The sequence below is a fragment of the Mesoplodon bidens genome (genome assembly GCF_964165515.1).
Source record: "Mesoplodon bidens genome assembly, chromosome: 17".
In the NCBI taxonomy this organism is placed as follows: domain Eukaryota; kingdom Metazoa; phylum Chordata; class Mammalia; order Artiodactyla; family Ziphiidae; genus Mesoplodon; species Mesoplodon bidens.
The window spans coordinates 76,069,633-76,089,567 of NC_138174.1; positions in this window are offsets into that span (position 1 = coordinate 76,069,633).

Here is a 19,935-nt window from a genome sequence, read left to right on the forward strand (position 1 = left end):
CGTGCCTTCTGCACGACTCTGCTGAGCCTCACGCAGAGCAGGTGGTCAGTCACTGCCCAGTAAATACTCTTTTCTGTCTTGGCGCTTTCGCTTCTGCTGGGCCCCCTCCCACGGGGCTGCGCCTTCGCCAGCGCGAACTGGGCTCTACGTCGTGGTTCAGTTCAGCACCGTCTTCCCTAGGAAGCGTTCGCGGCTCCCCGGCCCCACCAGCAGCGCTCCCTGCGCTCTCGTGGCGCTGGCTTGTCTGCGGTGTTGCTCCTGAAACACACCTGCCACCCAGCCACTGTAAGGCATTGGAGGCAGGGAGTGCGGCCGTGGGCATGTCCACGTCCCCAGCCGCAAACGCCCGCGCGCACATGCTGGGGGCTCGGTGAGGGGTGAGCTAAAGTTTGGAGAATCAGAGAAATGATGCTGAGCCCAGTTTATCCTGTGGTGGGTTGTAGAGCACGGCCCCAGTTCCCTTGCATTTGGCCACGCATGCCCTGTTGCAGTGAAATTTGGCCAATCTCCTCATCAGGAGGTAGGGGCTATTTCCCTACCCTTGGATTCTCGGCTGGCTCGTGACCTCCTCTGACAGGGAAAATGTAGTGGACATGACAAATAGCAGCTTCTGGGGCTATGCCCTAAGAGGCCTCGCAGCTTCTTTTTTGTTTTAAACAGACTTGGTTTTATTTATTTATTTTTATTTATTTAATTAATTTATTTTTGGCTTCGTTGGGTCTTCGTTGCTGTGTGCGGGCTTTCTATAGTTGCGGCGAGCGTGGGCTTCTCATTGTGGTGGCTTCTCTTGTTGTGGAGCACAGGCTCTAGGCACGCAGGCTTCAGTAGTTGTGGCACGCGGGCTTCAGTAGCTGTGGCACGTGGGCTCAGTAGTTGTGGCTCACAGGCTCTAGAGCACAGGCTCAGTAGTTGTGGCGCACGGGCTTTGTTGCTCCGTGGCATGTGGGATCTTCGTGGACCAGGGCTCGAACCCGTGTCCCCTGCAGTGGCAGGTGGATTCTTAACCACTGCGCCTCCAGGGAAACCCAGCCTCGCAGCTTCTGCCTTCATCCTCCTGATGTACCGCCCGAGCCCCCCGTGAGGAGGCGGTCTAGCCTGCTGGTAGACGAGTCACCGCGAGGAGGAGAGCTGAGGTGGCTCAGCCAACAGCCATTGCCAACCACCAGATGCGATCAGTCCGGCCAGCCCTCTGGCTGGACACGGCCGTGTGAGGGATCCCAGGGCAGGCCAGCCCAGACCCCGCAGCCCACCCGCATTATGGAAAATAATAGGTTCTTCTCAGCCACTAAGTTTTGGGGATGGGTTGTTATGTAGCAAACCCGAACAGACACAGTTGTCTTGACCCTGAGGAGGAGGATGACCTCGATGAGCTGATGAACTCGACCATGTGAGCTTCCTGAAATGCTGACTTTCTGGTAGCCTCCCTCCCGCCAGCTGAGGCTCACAGCTCCACCAGGGGCACAGTTGGACCAGAAGCCTATGGCTTGGGGCCACGTGTCTCCCAGGATGACGCCGGCTGCAGGTGAGGCGGTGAGCAGGATGGAGGTGAGGCGTGTTGCTGACGGTTGCTGGGGGCTCCGCGGTGGACTCAGCACTCTGCAGAGCTGGCCAGGGACGGGGGCTCAGGGAGGCGCCCTCCTGCCGGACGTGGCAGCCCCCTGCAGCCCGGGGTGTCCTCCCACCCAGAGGTGAGGCCCAGACACCGTGGGTGCAGGCTGACTAGCTGGGCTGGGGGAGGAGGGTGTGTGATGCCCGCTTTTCCCCCTCGGCCCCGCCCACGGGTTCAGGCAGGTCCCGAGAGAGACCGCGGGTTCTCCACTCCGAAGCAACTCATGTCTTTAAAGCCAATTAATGGGCTGACGAGATCAGCAGTGGCCGCCAGTGGTGCGAAGGCTCATTTCCATCGGGCAGACACTCAGGCGCGTTAGGCGCTGCGCTCGCTCGGAGGCCTAAGGACGGGTGAGGCCCTGGAGGAGGTGAGGCCCTGTTGGGGAGAGTTCATCTGTTCTGCGCAGTTGGTCCCATCGTGTGAAAAATGGAGATCAATACGTGTAAGTTTAAAAATGTGTCTGAGTGTCGACGCATTGGCGCAGAGCGGCCTTTTCCAGAATGGATTAGGTTCTGACCCATGGCTGCACCTGACTCTGGAGCCCAAAGCTTCACAAGAGTCCCGTGCGGTGGATGAGCTAAAGGAACAAATCAAAGGCCAGAGGTCACAGGAAATTACAGGAACTTGAGACTCAAGGGGGAGGGAAAGCCAGGTCCCCAAGTAGCCAGGTTGAGGCTGCTGGGGGGGCGGGGGGGAGCAGCGTACCTTTATGGGAAAAAGGTGCGCACTTGGCTCAGCTACTGGCCTGGGAACCAAGAGCTGAAAACAAAGGTCCTTCTGTCTCGCGTGCTGCTGGGGTCTGGTTAGAGCTGGAGGGTTCCAGAGTAAACCAGTTCTAGGGTAAACGAGAACGCCTGGCCACATGTCATCAGTCGGGGCGCCCACTGTGTCTGCCGCCTGGCGCCAGGACACCAGCTTATAGGATGAGGGCCCAGGGCTCACCAGGGGGCGGGCGCCCATGGCTGAGGTCCGCCAGACCAGTGAGGAAATCCTTCAGGCTGGGAGGGACGGCTGACTTTGGAAAACCCCTCGCCCTCCCTCTGCGGGGAGCCCAGTAGGGGGGCCTTGCTGGGCGGGGTGTGGTGTCCTCTCTCCCCACCCACCCGCGGTCAGAGTTGCCTCTCCCAGCTGGGGGCCGGCCTGCCTGCTAGCAGGTGAGGCCACCTGCTCTCGGCCGCCTTTTCTCTGTGTCTCGGGGCAGCGGGGCTGGTCCCTTAGTGCCGGCCGACTCCCATGAGCCCTTTTCTAATTCCTCCCTGTATCCATTTCCCGGGGCTGCTGTGACGGTGACCGCTGACGGGGACTCCCACGGCAGGGAGGTGTTGGGCCACAGCCTGGAGCCTGGGGGTCCAGAGCCGCGCATCAGCAGGGGGCTCTTTCCTCTCTTCTCTGGCTTCCGGTGCTGCCCACGATCCTTGGTGTCCTTGGCTCCATCCCTGCCTCTGTCTCCACATGGCCGCTCCGTGTGTCTGCCCTCCTCTGCTCATAAGGGCAGCGGTCACACTGGATCAGGAGCCCGTCCTCCTCCAGGGTGACCCCATCTTAACTAATCACGTTGGCGTCAACCCTGTCTCCGAATGAGATCAGGCTCACAGGTTCTGGGAGGGACGCTAGCCAAGCCAGAACACTTGACAAACGTTCTTCCCAGGCTGTTGCTTCAGTCCAGTGAGCGTAAGGGCCTCCCCGGGACCGGCTGCTGCCCTGTGGCATAGGCTGGGCGGGTTGGGGGCCGGATGCAGAAGGTAAGGGTGGTGAGCGCACACCCACTCTGTCCCCGCTTCTTGCCGCTGCTCCCCAGCGCCTCCGTCAGAGCTGTGCTCAGCTCCCTCCGACTGCTCCCAGCCCTGAATCTACAAGCTTCTCCCTTAACTGCATGTTCTCCTGCTGCCATTCTGGCCGTACGGTGTCAATCAACGAGAGTGCCGACTGGAAGTAGTGTTTTCTGACTGACCGGTATTTTCTGCTGAGATGAACCAACTACTTAGATCGGGGAGTACGTAGGTGGGGAGAGGCGAACTCCCGAAGTCTGCGTCTCACACAGGCAACAGCTAGCCCCCAGGTTTGCAGCAGCAGTGGCTAAGGCAACTAAATTGCTCCACCAGAGAAGCCACCAAATGTCAGGATTAACACAGTAACGGCTTATTCCTGGTGGGGCAGCTCTCCAGGTGGGGAGTCAAGGATTCAGGCCCTCTCTGTCTTGGGCTCCACTGTCCTCCACATGTTGTTTCTAAGGCCCGGGACGTGGTCTACACCCCAGCCAGCCAGACAGGGGACAGAGAGCTTGGGAGGTGCACGTCACTGCTTTCATGTCCTGCTGTACCTGCTGCGTGCAAGGTCCAGCAGGAGACACGGTGCTAAACAGGGCAGATGGAGCCCTGCCCTCATGGAGCTCGTAGTCTTCCTGGGTCTGTGTCACCTGTACCTGCTGCGTGCAAGGTCCAGCAGGAGACACGGTGCTAAACAGGGCAGATGGAGCCCTGCCCTCATGGAGCTCGTAGTCTTCCTGGGTCTGTGTCACCACTAACCCGATCACCTGAGCCAGAGTTCCATGAATCAGCCCACTTTTCTCGCAGTTTGGTTTCCAGCTAGGATTTCTATACCCAGCCCAAATCTCAATCAAGACGGATGCTCAATTCAATGTATTCTTCCTCGATAGCTCCTCCATCTTCTCTTTGCCACCTGCCACCAGAACTACCACAGCAGCCTCCCAGCTGACCCTGACCCTTGTATGGACTGTCTTCCACCCCTGCACCACGTTACCCACAGCGCGATTCTGGTCAACAGTACATCAGATTGTGGTGTGGCTTCATATATAGTCATCTTCCAGTGCTTACTGCGTGAGTCCAAATCCCTTACGTAGAACGCGAGATGCTCTGGAATCAGGCCTCTGTCACTTTCTCCATCCCTGCCCCTCAACACTGCCCCCCTCACCTCTCTCTTCATGACCTGTGCACATCATGCCTGTTCCCACCGAACCACGTGAAGTCTCCTGGATGTGCCACGTTGTTCCTTATCTCTGTGTCCTTGAAGAGAACATGGTTTCTTCGTCTTACCCTCTTGGTGAACTCCAGTGAATTGTTTGCTTTTATTTTAGCTTTATTTTTTATCAAATATTAAATACACATACAGTTAAAAGCTAAGTCATCCTCCAGTATGTGCACAAAGCTCAGAGGTCTCTTGTCCCCATTTATCTCTCCTCGGAGACAGCCACTTTCAACCCTTCTCTGGTTCTTTTGGTATTTATCTCCACATTTCTCAGTAAAAGTGCTTAGATTGCCACTTCCTGAGATTTCAATTTTAGGCATTTATTTGTTGAGTTCCTACTGTGAAAAAGTGAATTAGCTTTCCTTCAGCATATGGTATCCTGTCAGTGTTACAGTACAAATTTATTTTAGATGTTTTTACATTACTATAACTATGTAAATTTTATTCACAGTTGAGAAATGCAGTACATCATGATTACTTTTCCTTTCCTGCACGAGTTAACAACTGTCTTTTTACAACCCAAATTCTTCCTAATTATCCAAATCCCTCAATTCTCGCAGGTATGCCCGATATTTCATCATTTTCATCCTGTTGGAGAATCTCTTGTTGAGGCTCTAACCTCTCCTAATCTGGACTTGTTTCCAGTTTCTCCTGTGGCACGAGACCCCCTGGGATGCCACCTTGTCATCATCTGGAGGTTTCCTTTGCCTTCCTCTCATGCTGAATCCCTTGTTTCCTGGACCTCTTGTTTTCCTCTCTCCTGATTCACTCCCTCTTTTTGTTGGAGCACTTCCTTCAGTAGATTTCTGATAAAGTGTATGTGAGAGGTAAATTTTTTACAACTTATATGTCTGCAAATAATCTTTATTTATACTCATTTTTGATTTGAGATTTTGGCTCGATATAGACATCCTGGCTGGAAATAGTTTTCATCCAGGATTCTGAAGGCGTGTGTCCACTGTGGTCCAGCTTCCTTGGTTGCTGTTGAGAAGGCTGATGTTGCTCTGACCCTTGTTCCTTCTCTGCTCTGTTCTGGAACTCCGTAATGCTGCCCTGGGACACAGGCCTTTCTCATCCATTGTCCTGGGTACCTGGTGGGCTTCTGCGATTTGGAAACTCATGTCCTGGGGATTTCCTGTAATTATTTGCTGGGTGATTCCCTCCTCTCTGTTTTCTTTGTTACCTCTTTCTAAAACTCCTTCTGCTTGGACATGGGCCTCCTGGACTAATGCTGTAATGTTCAGTTCTTTCCTTCCTATTTTGTTTCATTGTGTTTTTACTCTCCTTTCTGGAAGGCTTATTGCATTTTATAATCTAGTCTTATGAGCTTTTCATTTCTGACATCATATATTTAATTTCAGTTTTTGTGCTCTTAATGATCCCCTTTGTATAACTTTGCTGTTGTTATTTCGTCAATGGAATATCTTTTCTTACCTCTCTAAAGATATTAAAGTTTCTATAAAGTTTGCTTCTTCTTGTATGGTCTTTGGTTTATGGAAATGAATGTTTTCCTGCTTGTTCAATGGTTTTAATCTCTGTATTTCACACCAGAGCCTCTGCACATATGTCTGATAATCCTTGGCTCTGGCTCATATTTAAGACGGAGGCACTAAAGGCCGATCGGAAGCTGCAGGTGTGTGTGGGGCGGGGTGGATGATTATGGGATTCAGTGTAGGGAGGGAACTATGCCTTTAAGTTGGGAAATGTTAATATTAGTATCTCTAGTCTAGGTCTTTTTTTGTTGCCCACTCATGTGCCCTACCCTCCTGCCTCGACCGTAGAAGGCTGGACAGCTCGCATTCTGAGACCCTACAGGGGTGGGAGCTGGGGGTGTAAATGTTTACTTATTTCCCTGTCTTGAGCATAACTTCCCTACATACAGCTATACTGCAGTCTCCTGCTTTGCTCACTCCAGAGGATATGGTTTTCCCCCAGCCTGTCCAGTTCTAAAGGAGACTTTCAACCAATCTGCCTGTTTTTTAAAGTATTTTTAAAAAAATTATTTATTTATTTATCCGTTGGGTCTTCCTTGTGGTGCGCAGGATTCTCATTGTGGTGGCTTCTCTCGTTGTGGAGCACGGGCTCTAGGCACACAGGCTTCAGTAGTTGTGGCACACGGGCTCAGTAGTTGTGGCTCGTGGGCTCTAGAGCCCTGGCTCAGTAGTTGTGGCTCACGGGCTTAGCTGCTCCACAGCATGTGGGATCTTCCTGGGCCAGGGCTCGAACCCATTTCCACTGCACTGGCAGGCGGATCCTTAACCACTGCACCACTAGGGAAGTCCCAATCCACCTGTTTTTATCCCTGTTTGATTCACAGCTTTCACAGTTTCCTGGGAGGTTCTGCCCTATAATGTTGGTTATTCTTCAGCCCCCCACCCTGGCTGAGGTGCGGCTTTCCCAGATCTTTCACCTCAGTTCCAATCATCCATCTACCTTCCAGCTCCCAGGATTGTGTGACCGCTCTCACCTCTCCTTTCCTTCCTCTCCTTGTGGGTTTATACCTTTAAAAGAAATCCTGAACTGTCTTTTTGGTGGGGATTCAGAGCGCGAATCAGTCTGCTGTCCTTACGGGGGAAAAGCACAAGCTCACCTCCCCTTAGGTACCTTCCCTAGTCTCTGTCCAACCACCTGGCACAGCTGGCCACTCCCTCCTTCGTTTGGGTCACTTCTCGACCTTAGTCGTACCGTCTAGGTTGTATCTCCAGCTGGACAAGATGTTCCTTGAAAGCAAGGACTGGGTCTTGGATTATTCACCTCCAGCGCTTGCCACAGTGCCTGGCGTTCAGTCATTCACTGACTTATCAAACGTTTGTAGAAGGATGTTCTGGACACAAATGTTGGGAACACAGAGATGAGCCGGACGTGGCTTCTGGCATTGGGAGGCTGACCTCAGTGTTGCAGGGTAGGGGGTAAAAACGACGTGAAACACAGAATTCAAATAGCCTTGTATGTATGTGACTCTGTCATATGCATTATATACACATATACATATTAAAAATGTGTAATACTCTATATAATTTATATAACAAATGCTATTCTTTCAAAATATATCCAAAAGCACAGGAGCTAATATGTGCAACCTATGCTCCACTGTCATATTTATTAATGTGACACCATCCTATTAAACGCGAAGGAATTGTTTTCTGAATCTGAAACGTGTGTGTGTGTATGTGTGTGTGCACATGTGAAATACCTATTTATTGCTCATTAATTCACTGAGCGTACCTTGCCAGCAGATGGAAACAATGGGGAGGTAAATTTGTCTCTTTGAGGTTTTTTCTCTATTTTTAAATTGTGAGCTGCATGTAAGAGTCATGTCTGATTCACTCTTTTCCCCCACAATGCCCAGTAAATAGTTTTCTCAGGGTGCACAGTCCATGGAAAAAAGACTTAATAAATATTTAATAAATGGGTAGGTGGATGAGTAGATGGGTGGATGGATGGGTAGGTGGGTGGGTGGATGGACGGGTGGATGATGGATGAGTGGACAGACAGCCTTTAATGTTACTAATGATCTCAAAGTACGGACACTTTGTGAAACGTAAGTGACATGATGTTGTAGAAAACACTTGGAAAACCCTAAAATTAAATGCATGAATTAAAACTTTACTGTTGGGCTTATATTCTTCATACTGTGTCTCTTCTCAAGACATCATGAAGTGCCCATAAGACCTTGGTACCAGTGAATGTTGGTTGTGGTCCATGTGGCCTGCCAAAGTAGACAGTTGGTCCAATGACCCTTCTCTGCCATTTGTGCTTTTCTCTTTCTTCTGGACCTTAGGCCATGAAATGAGAAAAGGGACAAATGCCCTTTGTATCTTAAAGTGCTAAAGATAATCAGAAAGAGAGTGCTTCAGAAAATCAGAATTTTACTTATTAACCATTTGTATCCAATTCTTTATGTCTGATGTTTTCAGTTTAGTGTAGCTTCAAGATTCCTCTTTTTAAAAAAAAAAAAAAAAAGAAAAGAAAAAGAAAGAAAAGAAAAAAAAAAGAAATTGTGAGAAACCCTAGGGAATTTTGAATGTTTAGACTATGGGCTTGAATTTACTGTATTTAGTCACTGGTTGTGGGAAAGAGAGTGAAGAGCTTTATTATTCTTCCTGTCCTCAAGATCTGGAACAGTGGTTCTCAATGGTTTTCAACTTGTGGGGGTGGGTGTTCCCCCCAGGGGGCAATTTGGCATATGGTTTGGAGACATTTTTGATTGTCACTACTGCCAGGAGAGGATGGCAACCCTGGCATCTGGTGGAGAGAGAGCAGGGATGCTGCTAAGCATGTTCCAGCCCGCAGGACAGCCCCATGCAGCAAAGAGTGATCTGGCCCAAAATATCAATAGTGAGAAACCCAGGTCTAGATGCAATGGAAACAGCAAAGGACTTAAAGGATCCTGGATCATTGAAAAGGAAGGAAGATTTTGCAGAGACAGTTGCTCACAGAGCACCTCCCTCAAGGATACCCAAAGACTCATGCACCCTCCCTCCTCCAAACCAATGAAAAAACCGGTCTAGGATTTTTTGCTCATTTGTCTTAATAATTGATTTATCTACTAAATCACATACCCTAATAAGGCAAAGCAGAAATGTCTTCTTGCTGGAATAAAATATCCAGTCCATTAAAAGCTAATTTGGGGAAGAAAAAAGCAAGAACAACATTTGTAATAATCTCTTCTAAGGATGAGAAAAGCCAGATTATTTGGCTTTGGAGACCAGAATTTTTTTTTAATTTTTATGTATTTATTTTTTTGGCGGCGCTGTGTGGCATGCGGGATCTTAGTTCCCTGACCAGGGATCAAACCCATGCCCCCTGCAGTGGAAGTGTGGAGTCCTAACCACTGGACCACCAGGGAAGCCCCACAATTTTTTTTTTTTAATCTAGAATTTGTCTGAGTACACCTTCCTCTCTAGTTAGAGAAATCTGCCTTAACTTCTAAGATACAACCTCCTTCAGAATCACCATGGTACTTCGTCCAAGAATTTGACTGAAATCTTGGATCCTTGTTTAGGAGGAAAAAATAACCAAATTTTACCAAAAATCTAAAGTACTAAATAAAATGATTAGTGGAGAAAAAGCCTCAATGAAGTCGTTGGATGGAGAAAAGAAAGGGGTATTGGCTTTAATTGGCTTTTTAATGATTCTGTATTTCTCTCTTTTGGCTTTTTTTTTTTTTTTTTTTTTTTTGAGGGGAAAAAACCCTTAAAACAGAAAGGTTAATCTAACTATACATTTTAAGCTTTTAAAGGCTCCATTACAGGACTTATTATGCTAAAAGAAACATACCTGGCATATTGCAGCTTCTAAATGTATCAGCAATGCATGTAATGATTCACTTAAAACACCATGGTCAGAATTCTTTCACATTATTTCTATGTAAATTGGATGCTTCACAATTACTATAATATGTGTGAAATTCCACTTATTATTTCTTTTAACATAGAAACTTTTATCACTTAACTCACTGGACAGAATATTTGAGCCATTTGCAATCATTAGCGCATTTCTCTTTGGTCAAACCCTCACGGGATTATACTTTGGGAAAGACAGTGAATTATATTCATTGCAAGAAAACAGCAATTTTAAATATATAAGGGGCACCAGGAAACTTTTCATTTTAGTGCAAATTCAATATTATATCTTACTTCTTTTTACAGCAGGGTAAGCTTTTATCTTTAAGCAATTTATAAAACCCAGCGTGTAATAGGAGTGAGGCTCACAGCGCAGATCAGTCTGACAGATAAGTAGAGACTGGGGTCAGGGTGGAGGCGGGGCCTCGCCGGGATTCAAGGCAATCGCTTGTTACTAGGGGAGCTTTTCCTCAGGGTCCTGGTGGAGGTCCAGCACTGTTCACTGCCTTCTTCCTAGTTCCTGCATGGACTGCGTCCTGATCCCCCTGCCCCAGTCACCATCAGCCTGCCCTTTCCCCGGACACCTGAGTGTCCCAGTGAACTTTGGGGACCAGCTGGCTAGTGATAGTCCCTCCCTATGGAGAACATGGGGTTTCTTCAAATAGATTTGGGGAAGAAACACAAAATCAGAAAAAGAGGGGCGTTATTATCTATTGAGCTGATGTCATGTTGGGTCGAGGGACTCTGTTTGGAAATCTGACACTTTAAACAAATGTTCCAGGTATGGCTTGGTGTGTTTGGAAGCACCCTCTCTGCCTTAGTCATTTGAGATGCTTTCTAGGGAGGAAAAACAGCAGCTAAGTGGAGATTTGCATATATGCCCCCTGAATTTTATGACAAAGTGTATATATGTTTGCTTTTAATAAATGATGGAGAAAATTAAAATCAGACCTTGATTAACAGCTAATTATGTAAACATCTAAATTATTGGGCAAGGTTTTTTTTTTAATTGTGCCATTTTAAAATGAGGCAGTTTTTAAGTTACATGACATAATATTTATTTCCCACATTTTATTCTCCAAACATTAACTAACAAAGACAACTTGAGAACTTTCAGTGGAAGCCCTTATATATGGAATAAAAATTAAGTGATTTTTATTTGGGCTTTTTTTCAACTATATCCGTTAAAGGGAAGATAGTTTACATTCCCCCAGAAAATTGAAAACACAATGGTTGTCATTTTTCTATTAATGTAATGTTACTTCACATTTTGATAATAATCTTTTTAGGCGTACATAGGAAATTTGAAATACGCTGTGTAATATACAGACCCATGGTTATCTGCGTGTGTGTGTGTGTGTGTGTGTGTGTGTGAGAATGGTTGGTAAATTGTGCTTTGGTTTCATCTGGAAGTTATCTTGCATAGACTTAACATTGGAACTGTATTAACACTATAATATTAATATTTGAACATATAATGAGCCTTATCATTAACTGTGCCCTACAGAAAGATGATTTTGGTTTTTAAATAAAAGATGGAGACTGAAATTCAAGTTCATTTCAGGTTCAGATGAAGAACAGTTAAAAAAAAATGCAGGCAGGCCAACCAGGCAGGCTGCACCTCTGTGCTCAAGAAGCAAACCGTTGTCAAACCAACTGGTTCTCCCAGGTCAGCACGAGCGAACCCAGCCACATGGATTGGGCACACTCGGTCATGGAATTGCTGGTCGTTTAGCCTCACGGGGAAGGACACACGCATACACGCATGCACACATGCATATATGTACAGCATAATCTGGGCGTATGTTGCAAATGACTGAAGGACACAGCAGCCGCCAAGGACAGGATAAAGGATCGTCACCCTGGGGTGGACTAAGTAAACTGCATGAAGACCACACATCCGCGCTCACTTTGCTCTCCGGTAGAAATGCGTGCATTCTAGACACTGAGACCCTGTGCCGTCTTCTGAATAGATGTAGACACCCTAAAAGAATTAAGGACAGAAACCTGGAAGATGGGCAGTACCCCCTTTGGGTTGAATTATCAAGAAGAGACTTATAAATTTTAAACTGTTAATCTATTCATAGCTAAAGCGGAGGAAAATCCAGTACATTTTTTATTCCTTTTTTTTAGCCCGCATATTTTCAAAGACCTCCTATAGTTAACATTATAATATAGTTAGTTGCTACAAATAATCGGGGTGATTATAGGAAAACTGTCAGTGTCGGCTCAAGGTCTGAAAAGGCTGCAGCAAATGGCTTTTCTCTTTGCCATGGAGACTGGGCTCTGTTTTTCCGGTTACTCTGGAAACCGGAGCCTTACTGTTGTTAGTCCTTTTCAGTTACTTGAGCTATTAAACCCTCTGGTTGAGACAAAAGGAGGGAGGTATGCAGACACTTCCTCGGAAAGAAAGCCTGCAGGCCCAAGAGGAGCAGACCCCAGGCTGCGGACGACGCGGTGTCTGTTCGCTCCATGTTTTTATCCCGGAGGCGGCCTGCCGCACTCCTGCCTGTGGAAGCTGCCTCCAAATGTTAGAATTTGTCGTCCGATGGCTGCAGCACGCTCTCGCCTCCTGCTCCTTACCCGGGAAGTCTGCCTGCTTCTAACACCCCAAGTTCTCTGGGTACATACCCCACATTTCAGTGTGAGTGGGGGTAGGGGACTCGGAATGCAACAGTTCAGAATCTCTGGGCACAATGGCGTTTCTTTTTAATGCAAATGCACGTTTAGAGACTGTGTGCATTTTTGTTTTGTTTTAAGAAATCAGACCCCCCACATCACTAAGTGTCTGCATCCTATTAAGAGATCAAATAATAACCCAAGAAGGTGGAGCACCATGTGTTATCAAATATTTTACAGAGCAGGGAAAAAGCAATTTGGAAGCTGGAGTCATAAAGAGAATCCTGGATTACGGGCAAGCTACATGGGTCCCTTCCTTTCTTCTTCTTCTTCTTCTTTTTTTTTTTTTTTTTTTTTTCCATTTTCCTCCAACCAGGAATGCGTTCTCACCTTCCGTAATAGTTTATTATTGCCAGCTTTTATGTTCATCTCACTTTTTGGTTAAAGTGTTCTCAAGGAAAAGGAATCCTCCCTAGAAGAAACAGAAGCCTAAAGAGACCACAGATAACCTTCTTCTGGATGGAGCAGTCCATTCCAGCCTAAATGTGGTCATACTAAGTAGCAATAAACAGCGCAGGATCCGTGGGGATAAACCACTTTCAGTGGGCTAAGTATTCAATTATTTTTCATTTGAACTATTAATTGTGTCACCCCAAACCCCCATTACTATTTTCTCTCCATCCTGCACATTACTAAGGGTTAGGTCCTGGCAGCAGAATTAAAACTGTAACACTTGCTTTTAAAAGTAGCAAGCAAATTAATAACAATGGATATTTGTTAACAAGAAGCAGCCTTAAGAAGAAGGAAAAAAAAAACGCTTTCTTTTTCAATCTACTCCCTGACTGCTGCTCAGTGGTTTTAGTTATTTTACCTCCAAGTGACAAGGGGGCTTCTGGCCTTCCTCCTCATGTGATGGCCTCATATTAGACCCAGGCGGGTTGGAGCACCTCATAACCACACACACACGCACAGGAGCCTTTCTGCCTCTCAGTTCTGGCAGATTAAAAACAGCAATAACAGAAACAAAGTTCACACCTAAGTGAACATTGCAGAGCCCATCCCTGGGGTCCCCACCCAGGTCAGTAATTCTCATGGTCGGTAATGGCTTCGTCCGACTCGGCCCTGACGTTAACTAGGATTTTCAAAGCATCTGAAATACAGGATTCAAGATGGCACCAGCACTACACAGAAGGCGATATCATTTCTCACGGTCCTGCCATATTTTCAATCTAAGTCGCACTGATTTGCCTGAGAACAAAAATTACATGGCAGATGGCTAGAGGCTTACCAGTCAAAATTCAACTCGTGTTTAAAGAGAATTCAGTGCCCAAAAATATACCATTAATAATTTACTAAACATCACGAAACTAGCTTTGGTTTTGGAAAAACACAAGTATAAGGGGATTCATAGAGCCCCACGCCCACTAATTTACATTGTCATTTATCCTCTGGATGACAGCATTCTTCACTCATTCGTTCAGTTTTTCCAGAGATATTTATTTAGCGCCTACTGTGTGCTAGGTCCCATTTCTGGTGCTAGGAAGAGTTTCCTGAGCAAAGTCGTGCACATCTTTTGGCATTGCCCTGTTCAGGTGCGGTCTGATAACCGAGCTGCCTTCTCCACCCCTCTTAAACGGGGGGTGGGGGTCCCTCCCTGATTAACATACCACACACAACGATGGAGTGGAAATTATTTCGACCCAGGAAGATTGGGCTTGTTATATATTCCTTTTCTCTTCCACTTCTCTCCGACCAATCAGGATAGGAAAACCCCATAAACTGTGCGGGCTGCCTTTTTTCAGTCACTCATTAAGTTGTCATATTTGTGTAGCTCTGTTCCTGTTCCTGACGTCTGTGCTTTATTTAGTACAGATCAGTGGGTGAAATGTAACTTTGGGCTCACGGCTCATTCTGCACATTTCACCTTGATATTTTACCAGACACCAGCCTTCTGGATATTCCCTTTGTTTCAGACTTGTTATTAAAATTGTTATTGAATTTTGGCTGACTGTTAGTAAATTAGTATTTTCTGTAACTTTGTCAAAGTGCGTTGTTTCCCTAAGTGAATTTGGTGGCTGCTTCAGAGATGCATATAAATTCTTAATTTGAATTTCCTGTTATTGTTTGAAAATGGCTATGCAGTATGTATGTCCTTTGTGTAATGTCAGACGTAACTCTAGGGGTTTATATATTAAAGGCTGCCGTCTTTTATAAATTGCTATTGAAAAGTGAATTATCGCCCCTTTGAAACTAGAGTTTTCCAAACAGTAGCTTGTCATATATCAGCCTGAATGCCAGATTCATGCTATAATTTTCCATCAAATTCTGCTTTCCTTTAAGAGTAATTGCATGGATTTGTATATGCTCAGGAATGCCTAGATTGCCATGGTTATTATCCCTGTGAGCCAGATTCTATTCAGATCTCACTTACTCTGTAATTCTTTCCTTGATTACTCCAGCTAAAAGTGAGCTTTTTCTACTTCATTCATAACAGTTATTGCCTATAAAGCTAATCTGACAGTTAAGACTACTGAGTCCTGTAATATTTCTACTGTGGTAGTACCACAATATTCTCTAAATTTCACTGTAATTTCATTTTCTATTAATTTATGCCTCATCTCTCCCAGTAGACCATTAACTCCTTGAGAGCAAAGATTACGTTTTAAACGTCTAAGGATCTCCTTCCACACCTAACCCTGCTCGCCATTCCCAGTGCATGACATCCTGCCCTGCTCAAAATATTTCCCTTGGTTTGAAGTGAGTGGTCACTACCTGCTGGTGTGCATGTCTGAATTGAAATCATTTCTGATTTGTGAGGACAAGGGGTTGGGATTCCAGCCTACCCTTTTCTCCCTGGAGGCGTCAAAGCAAGTCACGTGGACTAGCATTTTGTTCACTGTGAAACTGAGGTGATGCTTCTCTTGTGTTCGGTCCGAGCATGAGAGGTGACTGATGAAGAGACTGGTAGCAGGCAGGCTCGCTAGTGCCACGTGCTTGAGGAGAGACTGAGAAACACAGTGACCCGGGACCCTGGGGTGGAGGGCAGGAGGAAGGCCAGGTGAGCCCGGTGGGTGCCCTGCAGTGTGAGGGAGACCAAGGTGTGAGTGTCCCTTTGGGGGTCGTGGCCTGCCCCCTTCCCCTTTCCCACTCCCATCCTGCTTTGCTGACACTGATGTTGAGTAGAACATTCTCCCACATCTGTCTGACCTACTGTACTCTGGTACCCTGCTATACCTGCTGTACTGCTATACCTGTGTTGTGGAGATAACGCATGGCGTGGGAAGCCTAGCCTGCAGCACAAAGGTGCTGGTTTGTAATGGGCAAAGAAATGGCCGATTTTGAAGAGCTCTGATTTCAGTTGCATCTTTTGTTTTTTAAAATACATTTATTTATTTATTTATTTATTTATTTTTGGCTGCATTGGGTCTTCGTTGCTGCGCACAGGCTTTCTCTAGTTATGACGAGCGGAGGCTACTCTTCATCGTGGTGCATGGACTTCTCATTGCGGTGGCTTCTCTTGTTGCAGAGTGCGGGTTCTAGGCACACGGGCTTCAGTAGTTGTGGCACACGGGCTCAGTAGTTGTGGCGCATGGGCTTAGTTGCTCCGCAGCATGTGGGATCTTCCCGGACCAGGGCTCGAACCTGTGTCCCCCGCATTGGCAGGTGGATTCTTAACCACTGAGCCACCAGGGAAGCCCCCCTCAGTTGCATCTTAGGTAATATTATGCTCTCTGGGACAATAAGGCTTTTCAGAAAATATAGACACAGTATATGGAGATTTTCTTTTTACTCATTACATTTTTAATAGAATCTCGTATTTTCTCCTGGCTTTATAACTCGTGCAGAATATATCAAAAATATACAGAAGTGAATGAACAAATGTGAAAGCCGCAGATGTGCAGGATTAGTCTGTATATTTTTATGCAAAGGACATTTTATGCCAGGACAGAAAATAAACAAGCCTTTCCTTCTCTCTACTCTGTATTTGAATTGCTTCAGGACCAGAAATTGTGCACTTTCATAGGTTGGTGAATCTAGTAGTTTGTTCATTTGTCTGTTTGAGCCTTAGACCATCAGTCTGGGAGGCTTTCTGGAGGGAGGGTTGCCTTGATGATTTTGTAAATACTCTGTTTATGTACATTTTATTTATTTGTGGAAAGTACACAGTTTTCCAAGGGCCTCTTTTAGGTCAGAAATAGTAGAAAACACTGAAGGGAAGTGTCAATTAAGGTTAAAAAAATAATTCCCAAATGCAGCATTATCCTGTGCACGCTGAGATGTGTGGAATGATACCACTAGATTTCCGCAATGTCTTAACACGCTCTGAGTACCTGTAGAGGGTTTCTACTGTGCAGAAAATCTAGACTTTGATCCTGAAACGTTTCTTGTGTCTCTTTGACTTTTCCCCTCGCTGAATGCCTCCCGACTTCTTTCTCCTAAGTTTTGATGTTGCACTTCATCAGCCACGCCTGTGTGCATGTGCATACACTCACGAAAAAGAAAAGGAAGAAAAGGAAGGCTCTGGCAGCTTGCACTGAGCAGGGGGCTGCCGATCGGTTGAAGACGAATCTCTCTAGACAGCATTTGTGGTCCCGGAGTTTTAAGGGCGGGGCCGTGTCTGCACAGCAGCACGTGAGTCTAGCTGCCACGGTGAGAGCAGAGGTAGCCTTGGGTGCAGGGAAACTCACCTGCTTTCGGAGTCCGTGTGCTCCCACTCAGAGAGATCCGACGGCTCCGAGATTCCTCCCCACGATTAAAAAATAAGGGAAGATGAAGAGGCTAGGTGTGGTCTAAACAAAGCTCGGGTAATGGAGATGTTTCAATTATAGTTATTTCATGCAGCGGGCAGCCAGAGCTCTCCACACGATGCTTTGCAAAGGACAAAGAGTCTCCTTGTGTTTACACTTTTTATTACTATATAGGATTAGGTCTGTTGCACACACAGGAGAGGAAGTCATTTTATTTTACACAAATCAGCTACTTAAAGTAAATTGAGATATATAGAATTTACCAATGAAATGAGTGATTTGATGTGAATAAAAGAGGTGGTGTGTTGTAAATCGACACTGACAGCCAAATGGGGAAAATTGACAGGGCACTGTAATCACTCCCAACATCCACTGAAGTTATTGATCCAGAACCTCTATAATCCCCTTCACATAACACAAGCAATTTCATATAATACCTGTAATAACGGTGCATTCAAACTCAAGTAGCCATCTGAAGCATTGTATCTAATGGCGGAGCCGGCCGCTGCTGAGTAAGTGCAGCAAGAAACGCCCGTGGTTCCTCCCTTTCATAGGTAACAGCCTCTGATCAGAGCGAGTTTAGAAGATAAACAGCTCCTAATGCCCAAGAAAATGAGCTATTAATTGCTGGCTTGCTACATATGTTGTAAAAGTGAGAGCGGTGGTCGCAACACGGAGAGAAGGAAACTGGATTTGGGGGTTGATAAACTTCTTAGGTTATCCACACGCCCGCTATCTGATGTTAATTACAGCAGAGGGAAGACAGCTGACAGGCATTTAGCCGCTGGGTCATTACATCCTTTCCAGGTGTTTTTCCCATGAAATGTCCCTCCACTTTTACAAGCTCCTTCTCGCACTGATGGATTATTCTGCAGCCTTATCAAAGCGTTGCCAGCCCCTCATTAATATATAGCGTGAGCGGCGCTCTTCTATATATCATTGTCTTCCTCTTGGGGAGGGCTAATCTGTCAGGCATTATCAGCCGGTCGGCAGAAGGTAGGCAATCAGACCTGACGGCAGAGAATCCTGGGAGATCAGGGGAGGTTAAATGCGGCTGACAGTGGTGATAATGATGATTATACTATAAATTAAGATATGATGATAAAGGAGAATAAAAGACACAATCTGAAGCAATATTTGGTTTAACATGTCTCTCTTTTTCGTTGCTGTTAAATGGCCATAACATTTATCACACCGAACAAGAATGGACGTTTCACTACCATGATAAAATAGGACAGCATCAGATTGAAGACCCAACAAGTTGTGATTACAGTGTCAGGCACTTTTCCACTGGTTGAGGGAAAAAAAAAACGGGAGATGGAGCATGTGTTATAATCATTCATGCATTATTCTGCAGAATGAAAAGAAAATAGATCTATTTTAGAAATGTCTTTCAGCCTTCTCGAAGGAAAACCGGAGGAAACGGTTAACATATTCTTCTGCTTCCCAGATCATTTTTATCAATGAAACAATAGGAAGTTAAGTCACGGCCCTCCCGTCAGGCCTTCTCCCCCAAATGTATGTTTATTAGAAGCTGATTCGGAGGCTGCGCGAGGGAGGTCTGGGAATGTCTCGCTCCCTGCTGAATTCTGAAATAAAGGCAGCTCAAATCAACCAAATAGTTCCCATGTGTGGCTTTTCAGAGGAGGCATTTACAGGCTGCAATAAAACAAAAGTGAGGCACAATTTGCTTTCAGAAATTTAGGAGTAGGACATCTGACGTCGTGGACTGGTTATTAACTTGCCTTTACTGATGGATGTCTTTGGGGACAGAGCCCTTAGCATTTGAAACCTGAAGGAAATGCTGACAGCTCCACGGAAACACAGTTTGAAAGGAGGCTCTGTGTCCCTGTACGCGCTCACGTGGTGACCAGCAGAGTTTCTGACCTGCAGGCTCCTCATTAACATATACCACCACCGTCACCCCAAGTGTCTTGTTTCACACCACTTACACTGTGCAAATGCCTTACACATCTGTACACGTGCGCAGGTTGACAGACAACGTAACGTGTAAATTCCACTGTTCGATTTACATCCACAGAAGGAAAACGTGTTTTCTGATCTTGTTTTCGCGTCTCTGGTAGAATCAGGGATGGAGGAAAAAGAAACCCCTTAATCCTCATTCGCCTCCTTCGATAGTTTCTCTTTCAGCTGGGAAAGAAAAAAATGTAGAGTTGAAAAAAATCCCACGTTGCCCTTTTCTTGTGTTTAAATTTCAGAAGATGAGAGGTTGGGAGAATAAAAGTTTAATGCAGCTGTATCTGGTGTTGATTGTGCACAAGGCTCTCGGGCTGGGATTTTTTTTTTTTTTTTTTTGCAACTGATATTTGTCCATTTAAATCAGGGTTTGTCAACCTCAGTCCTGTTGACGTTTGTAGCAAGTAACACTTGGCCAAGGGCAGGGCTGTCCTGTGCATTGTAGGGTGCTGGCTTCTAGCAGCCCGTCACCCCATGTGACAACCCAAATGGTCTCCAGGCGTTGCCAGATGTCCCCGGGGGGTAAAGCCACGCCCAGTTGAGAACAGTTGATCTGAACCAACGCACGGAGCACGCGGCTGACCTGACAGTAACGCCGGTCTCTCCTTTTCCGGGTCTCCCCGGTGCTTTCCGGGTCTCCCCCGTGCTTTCC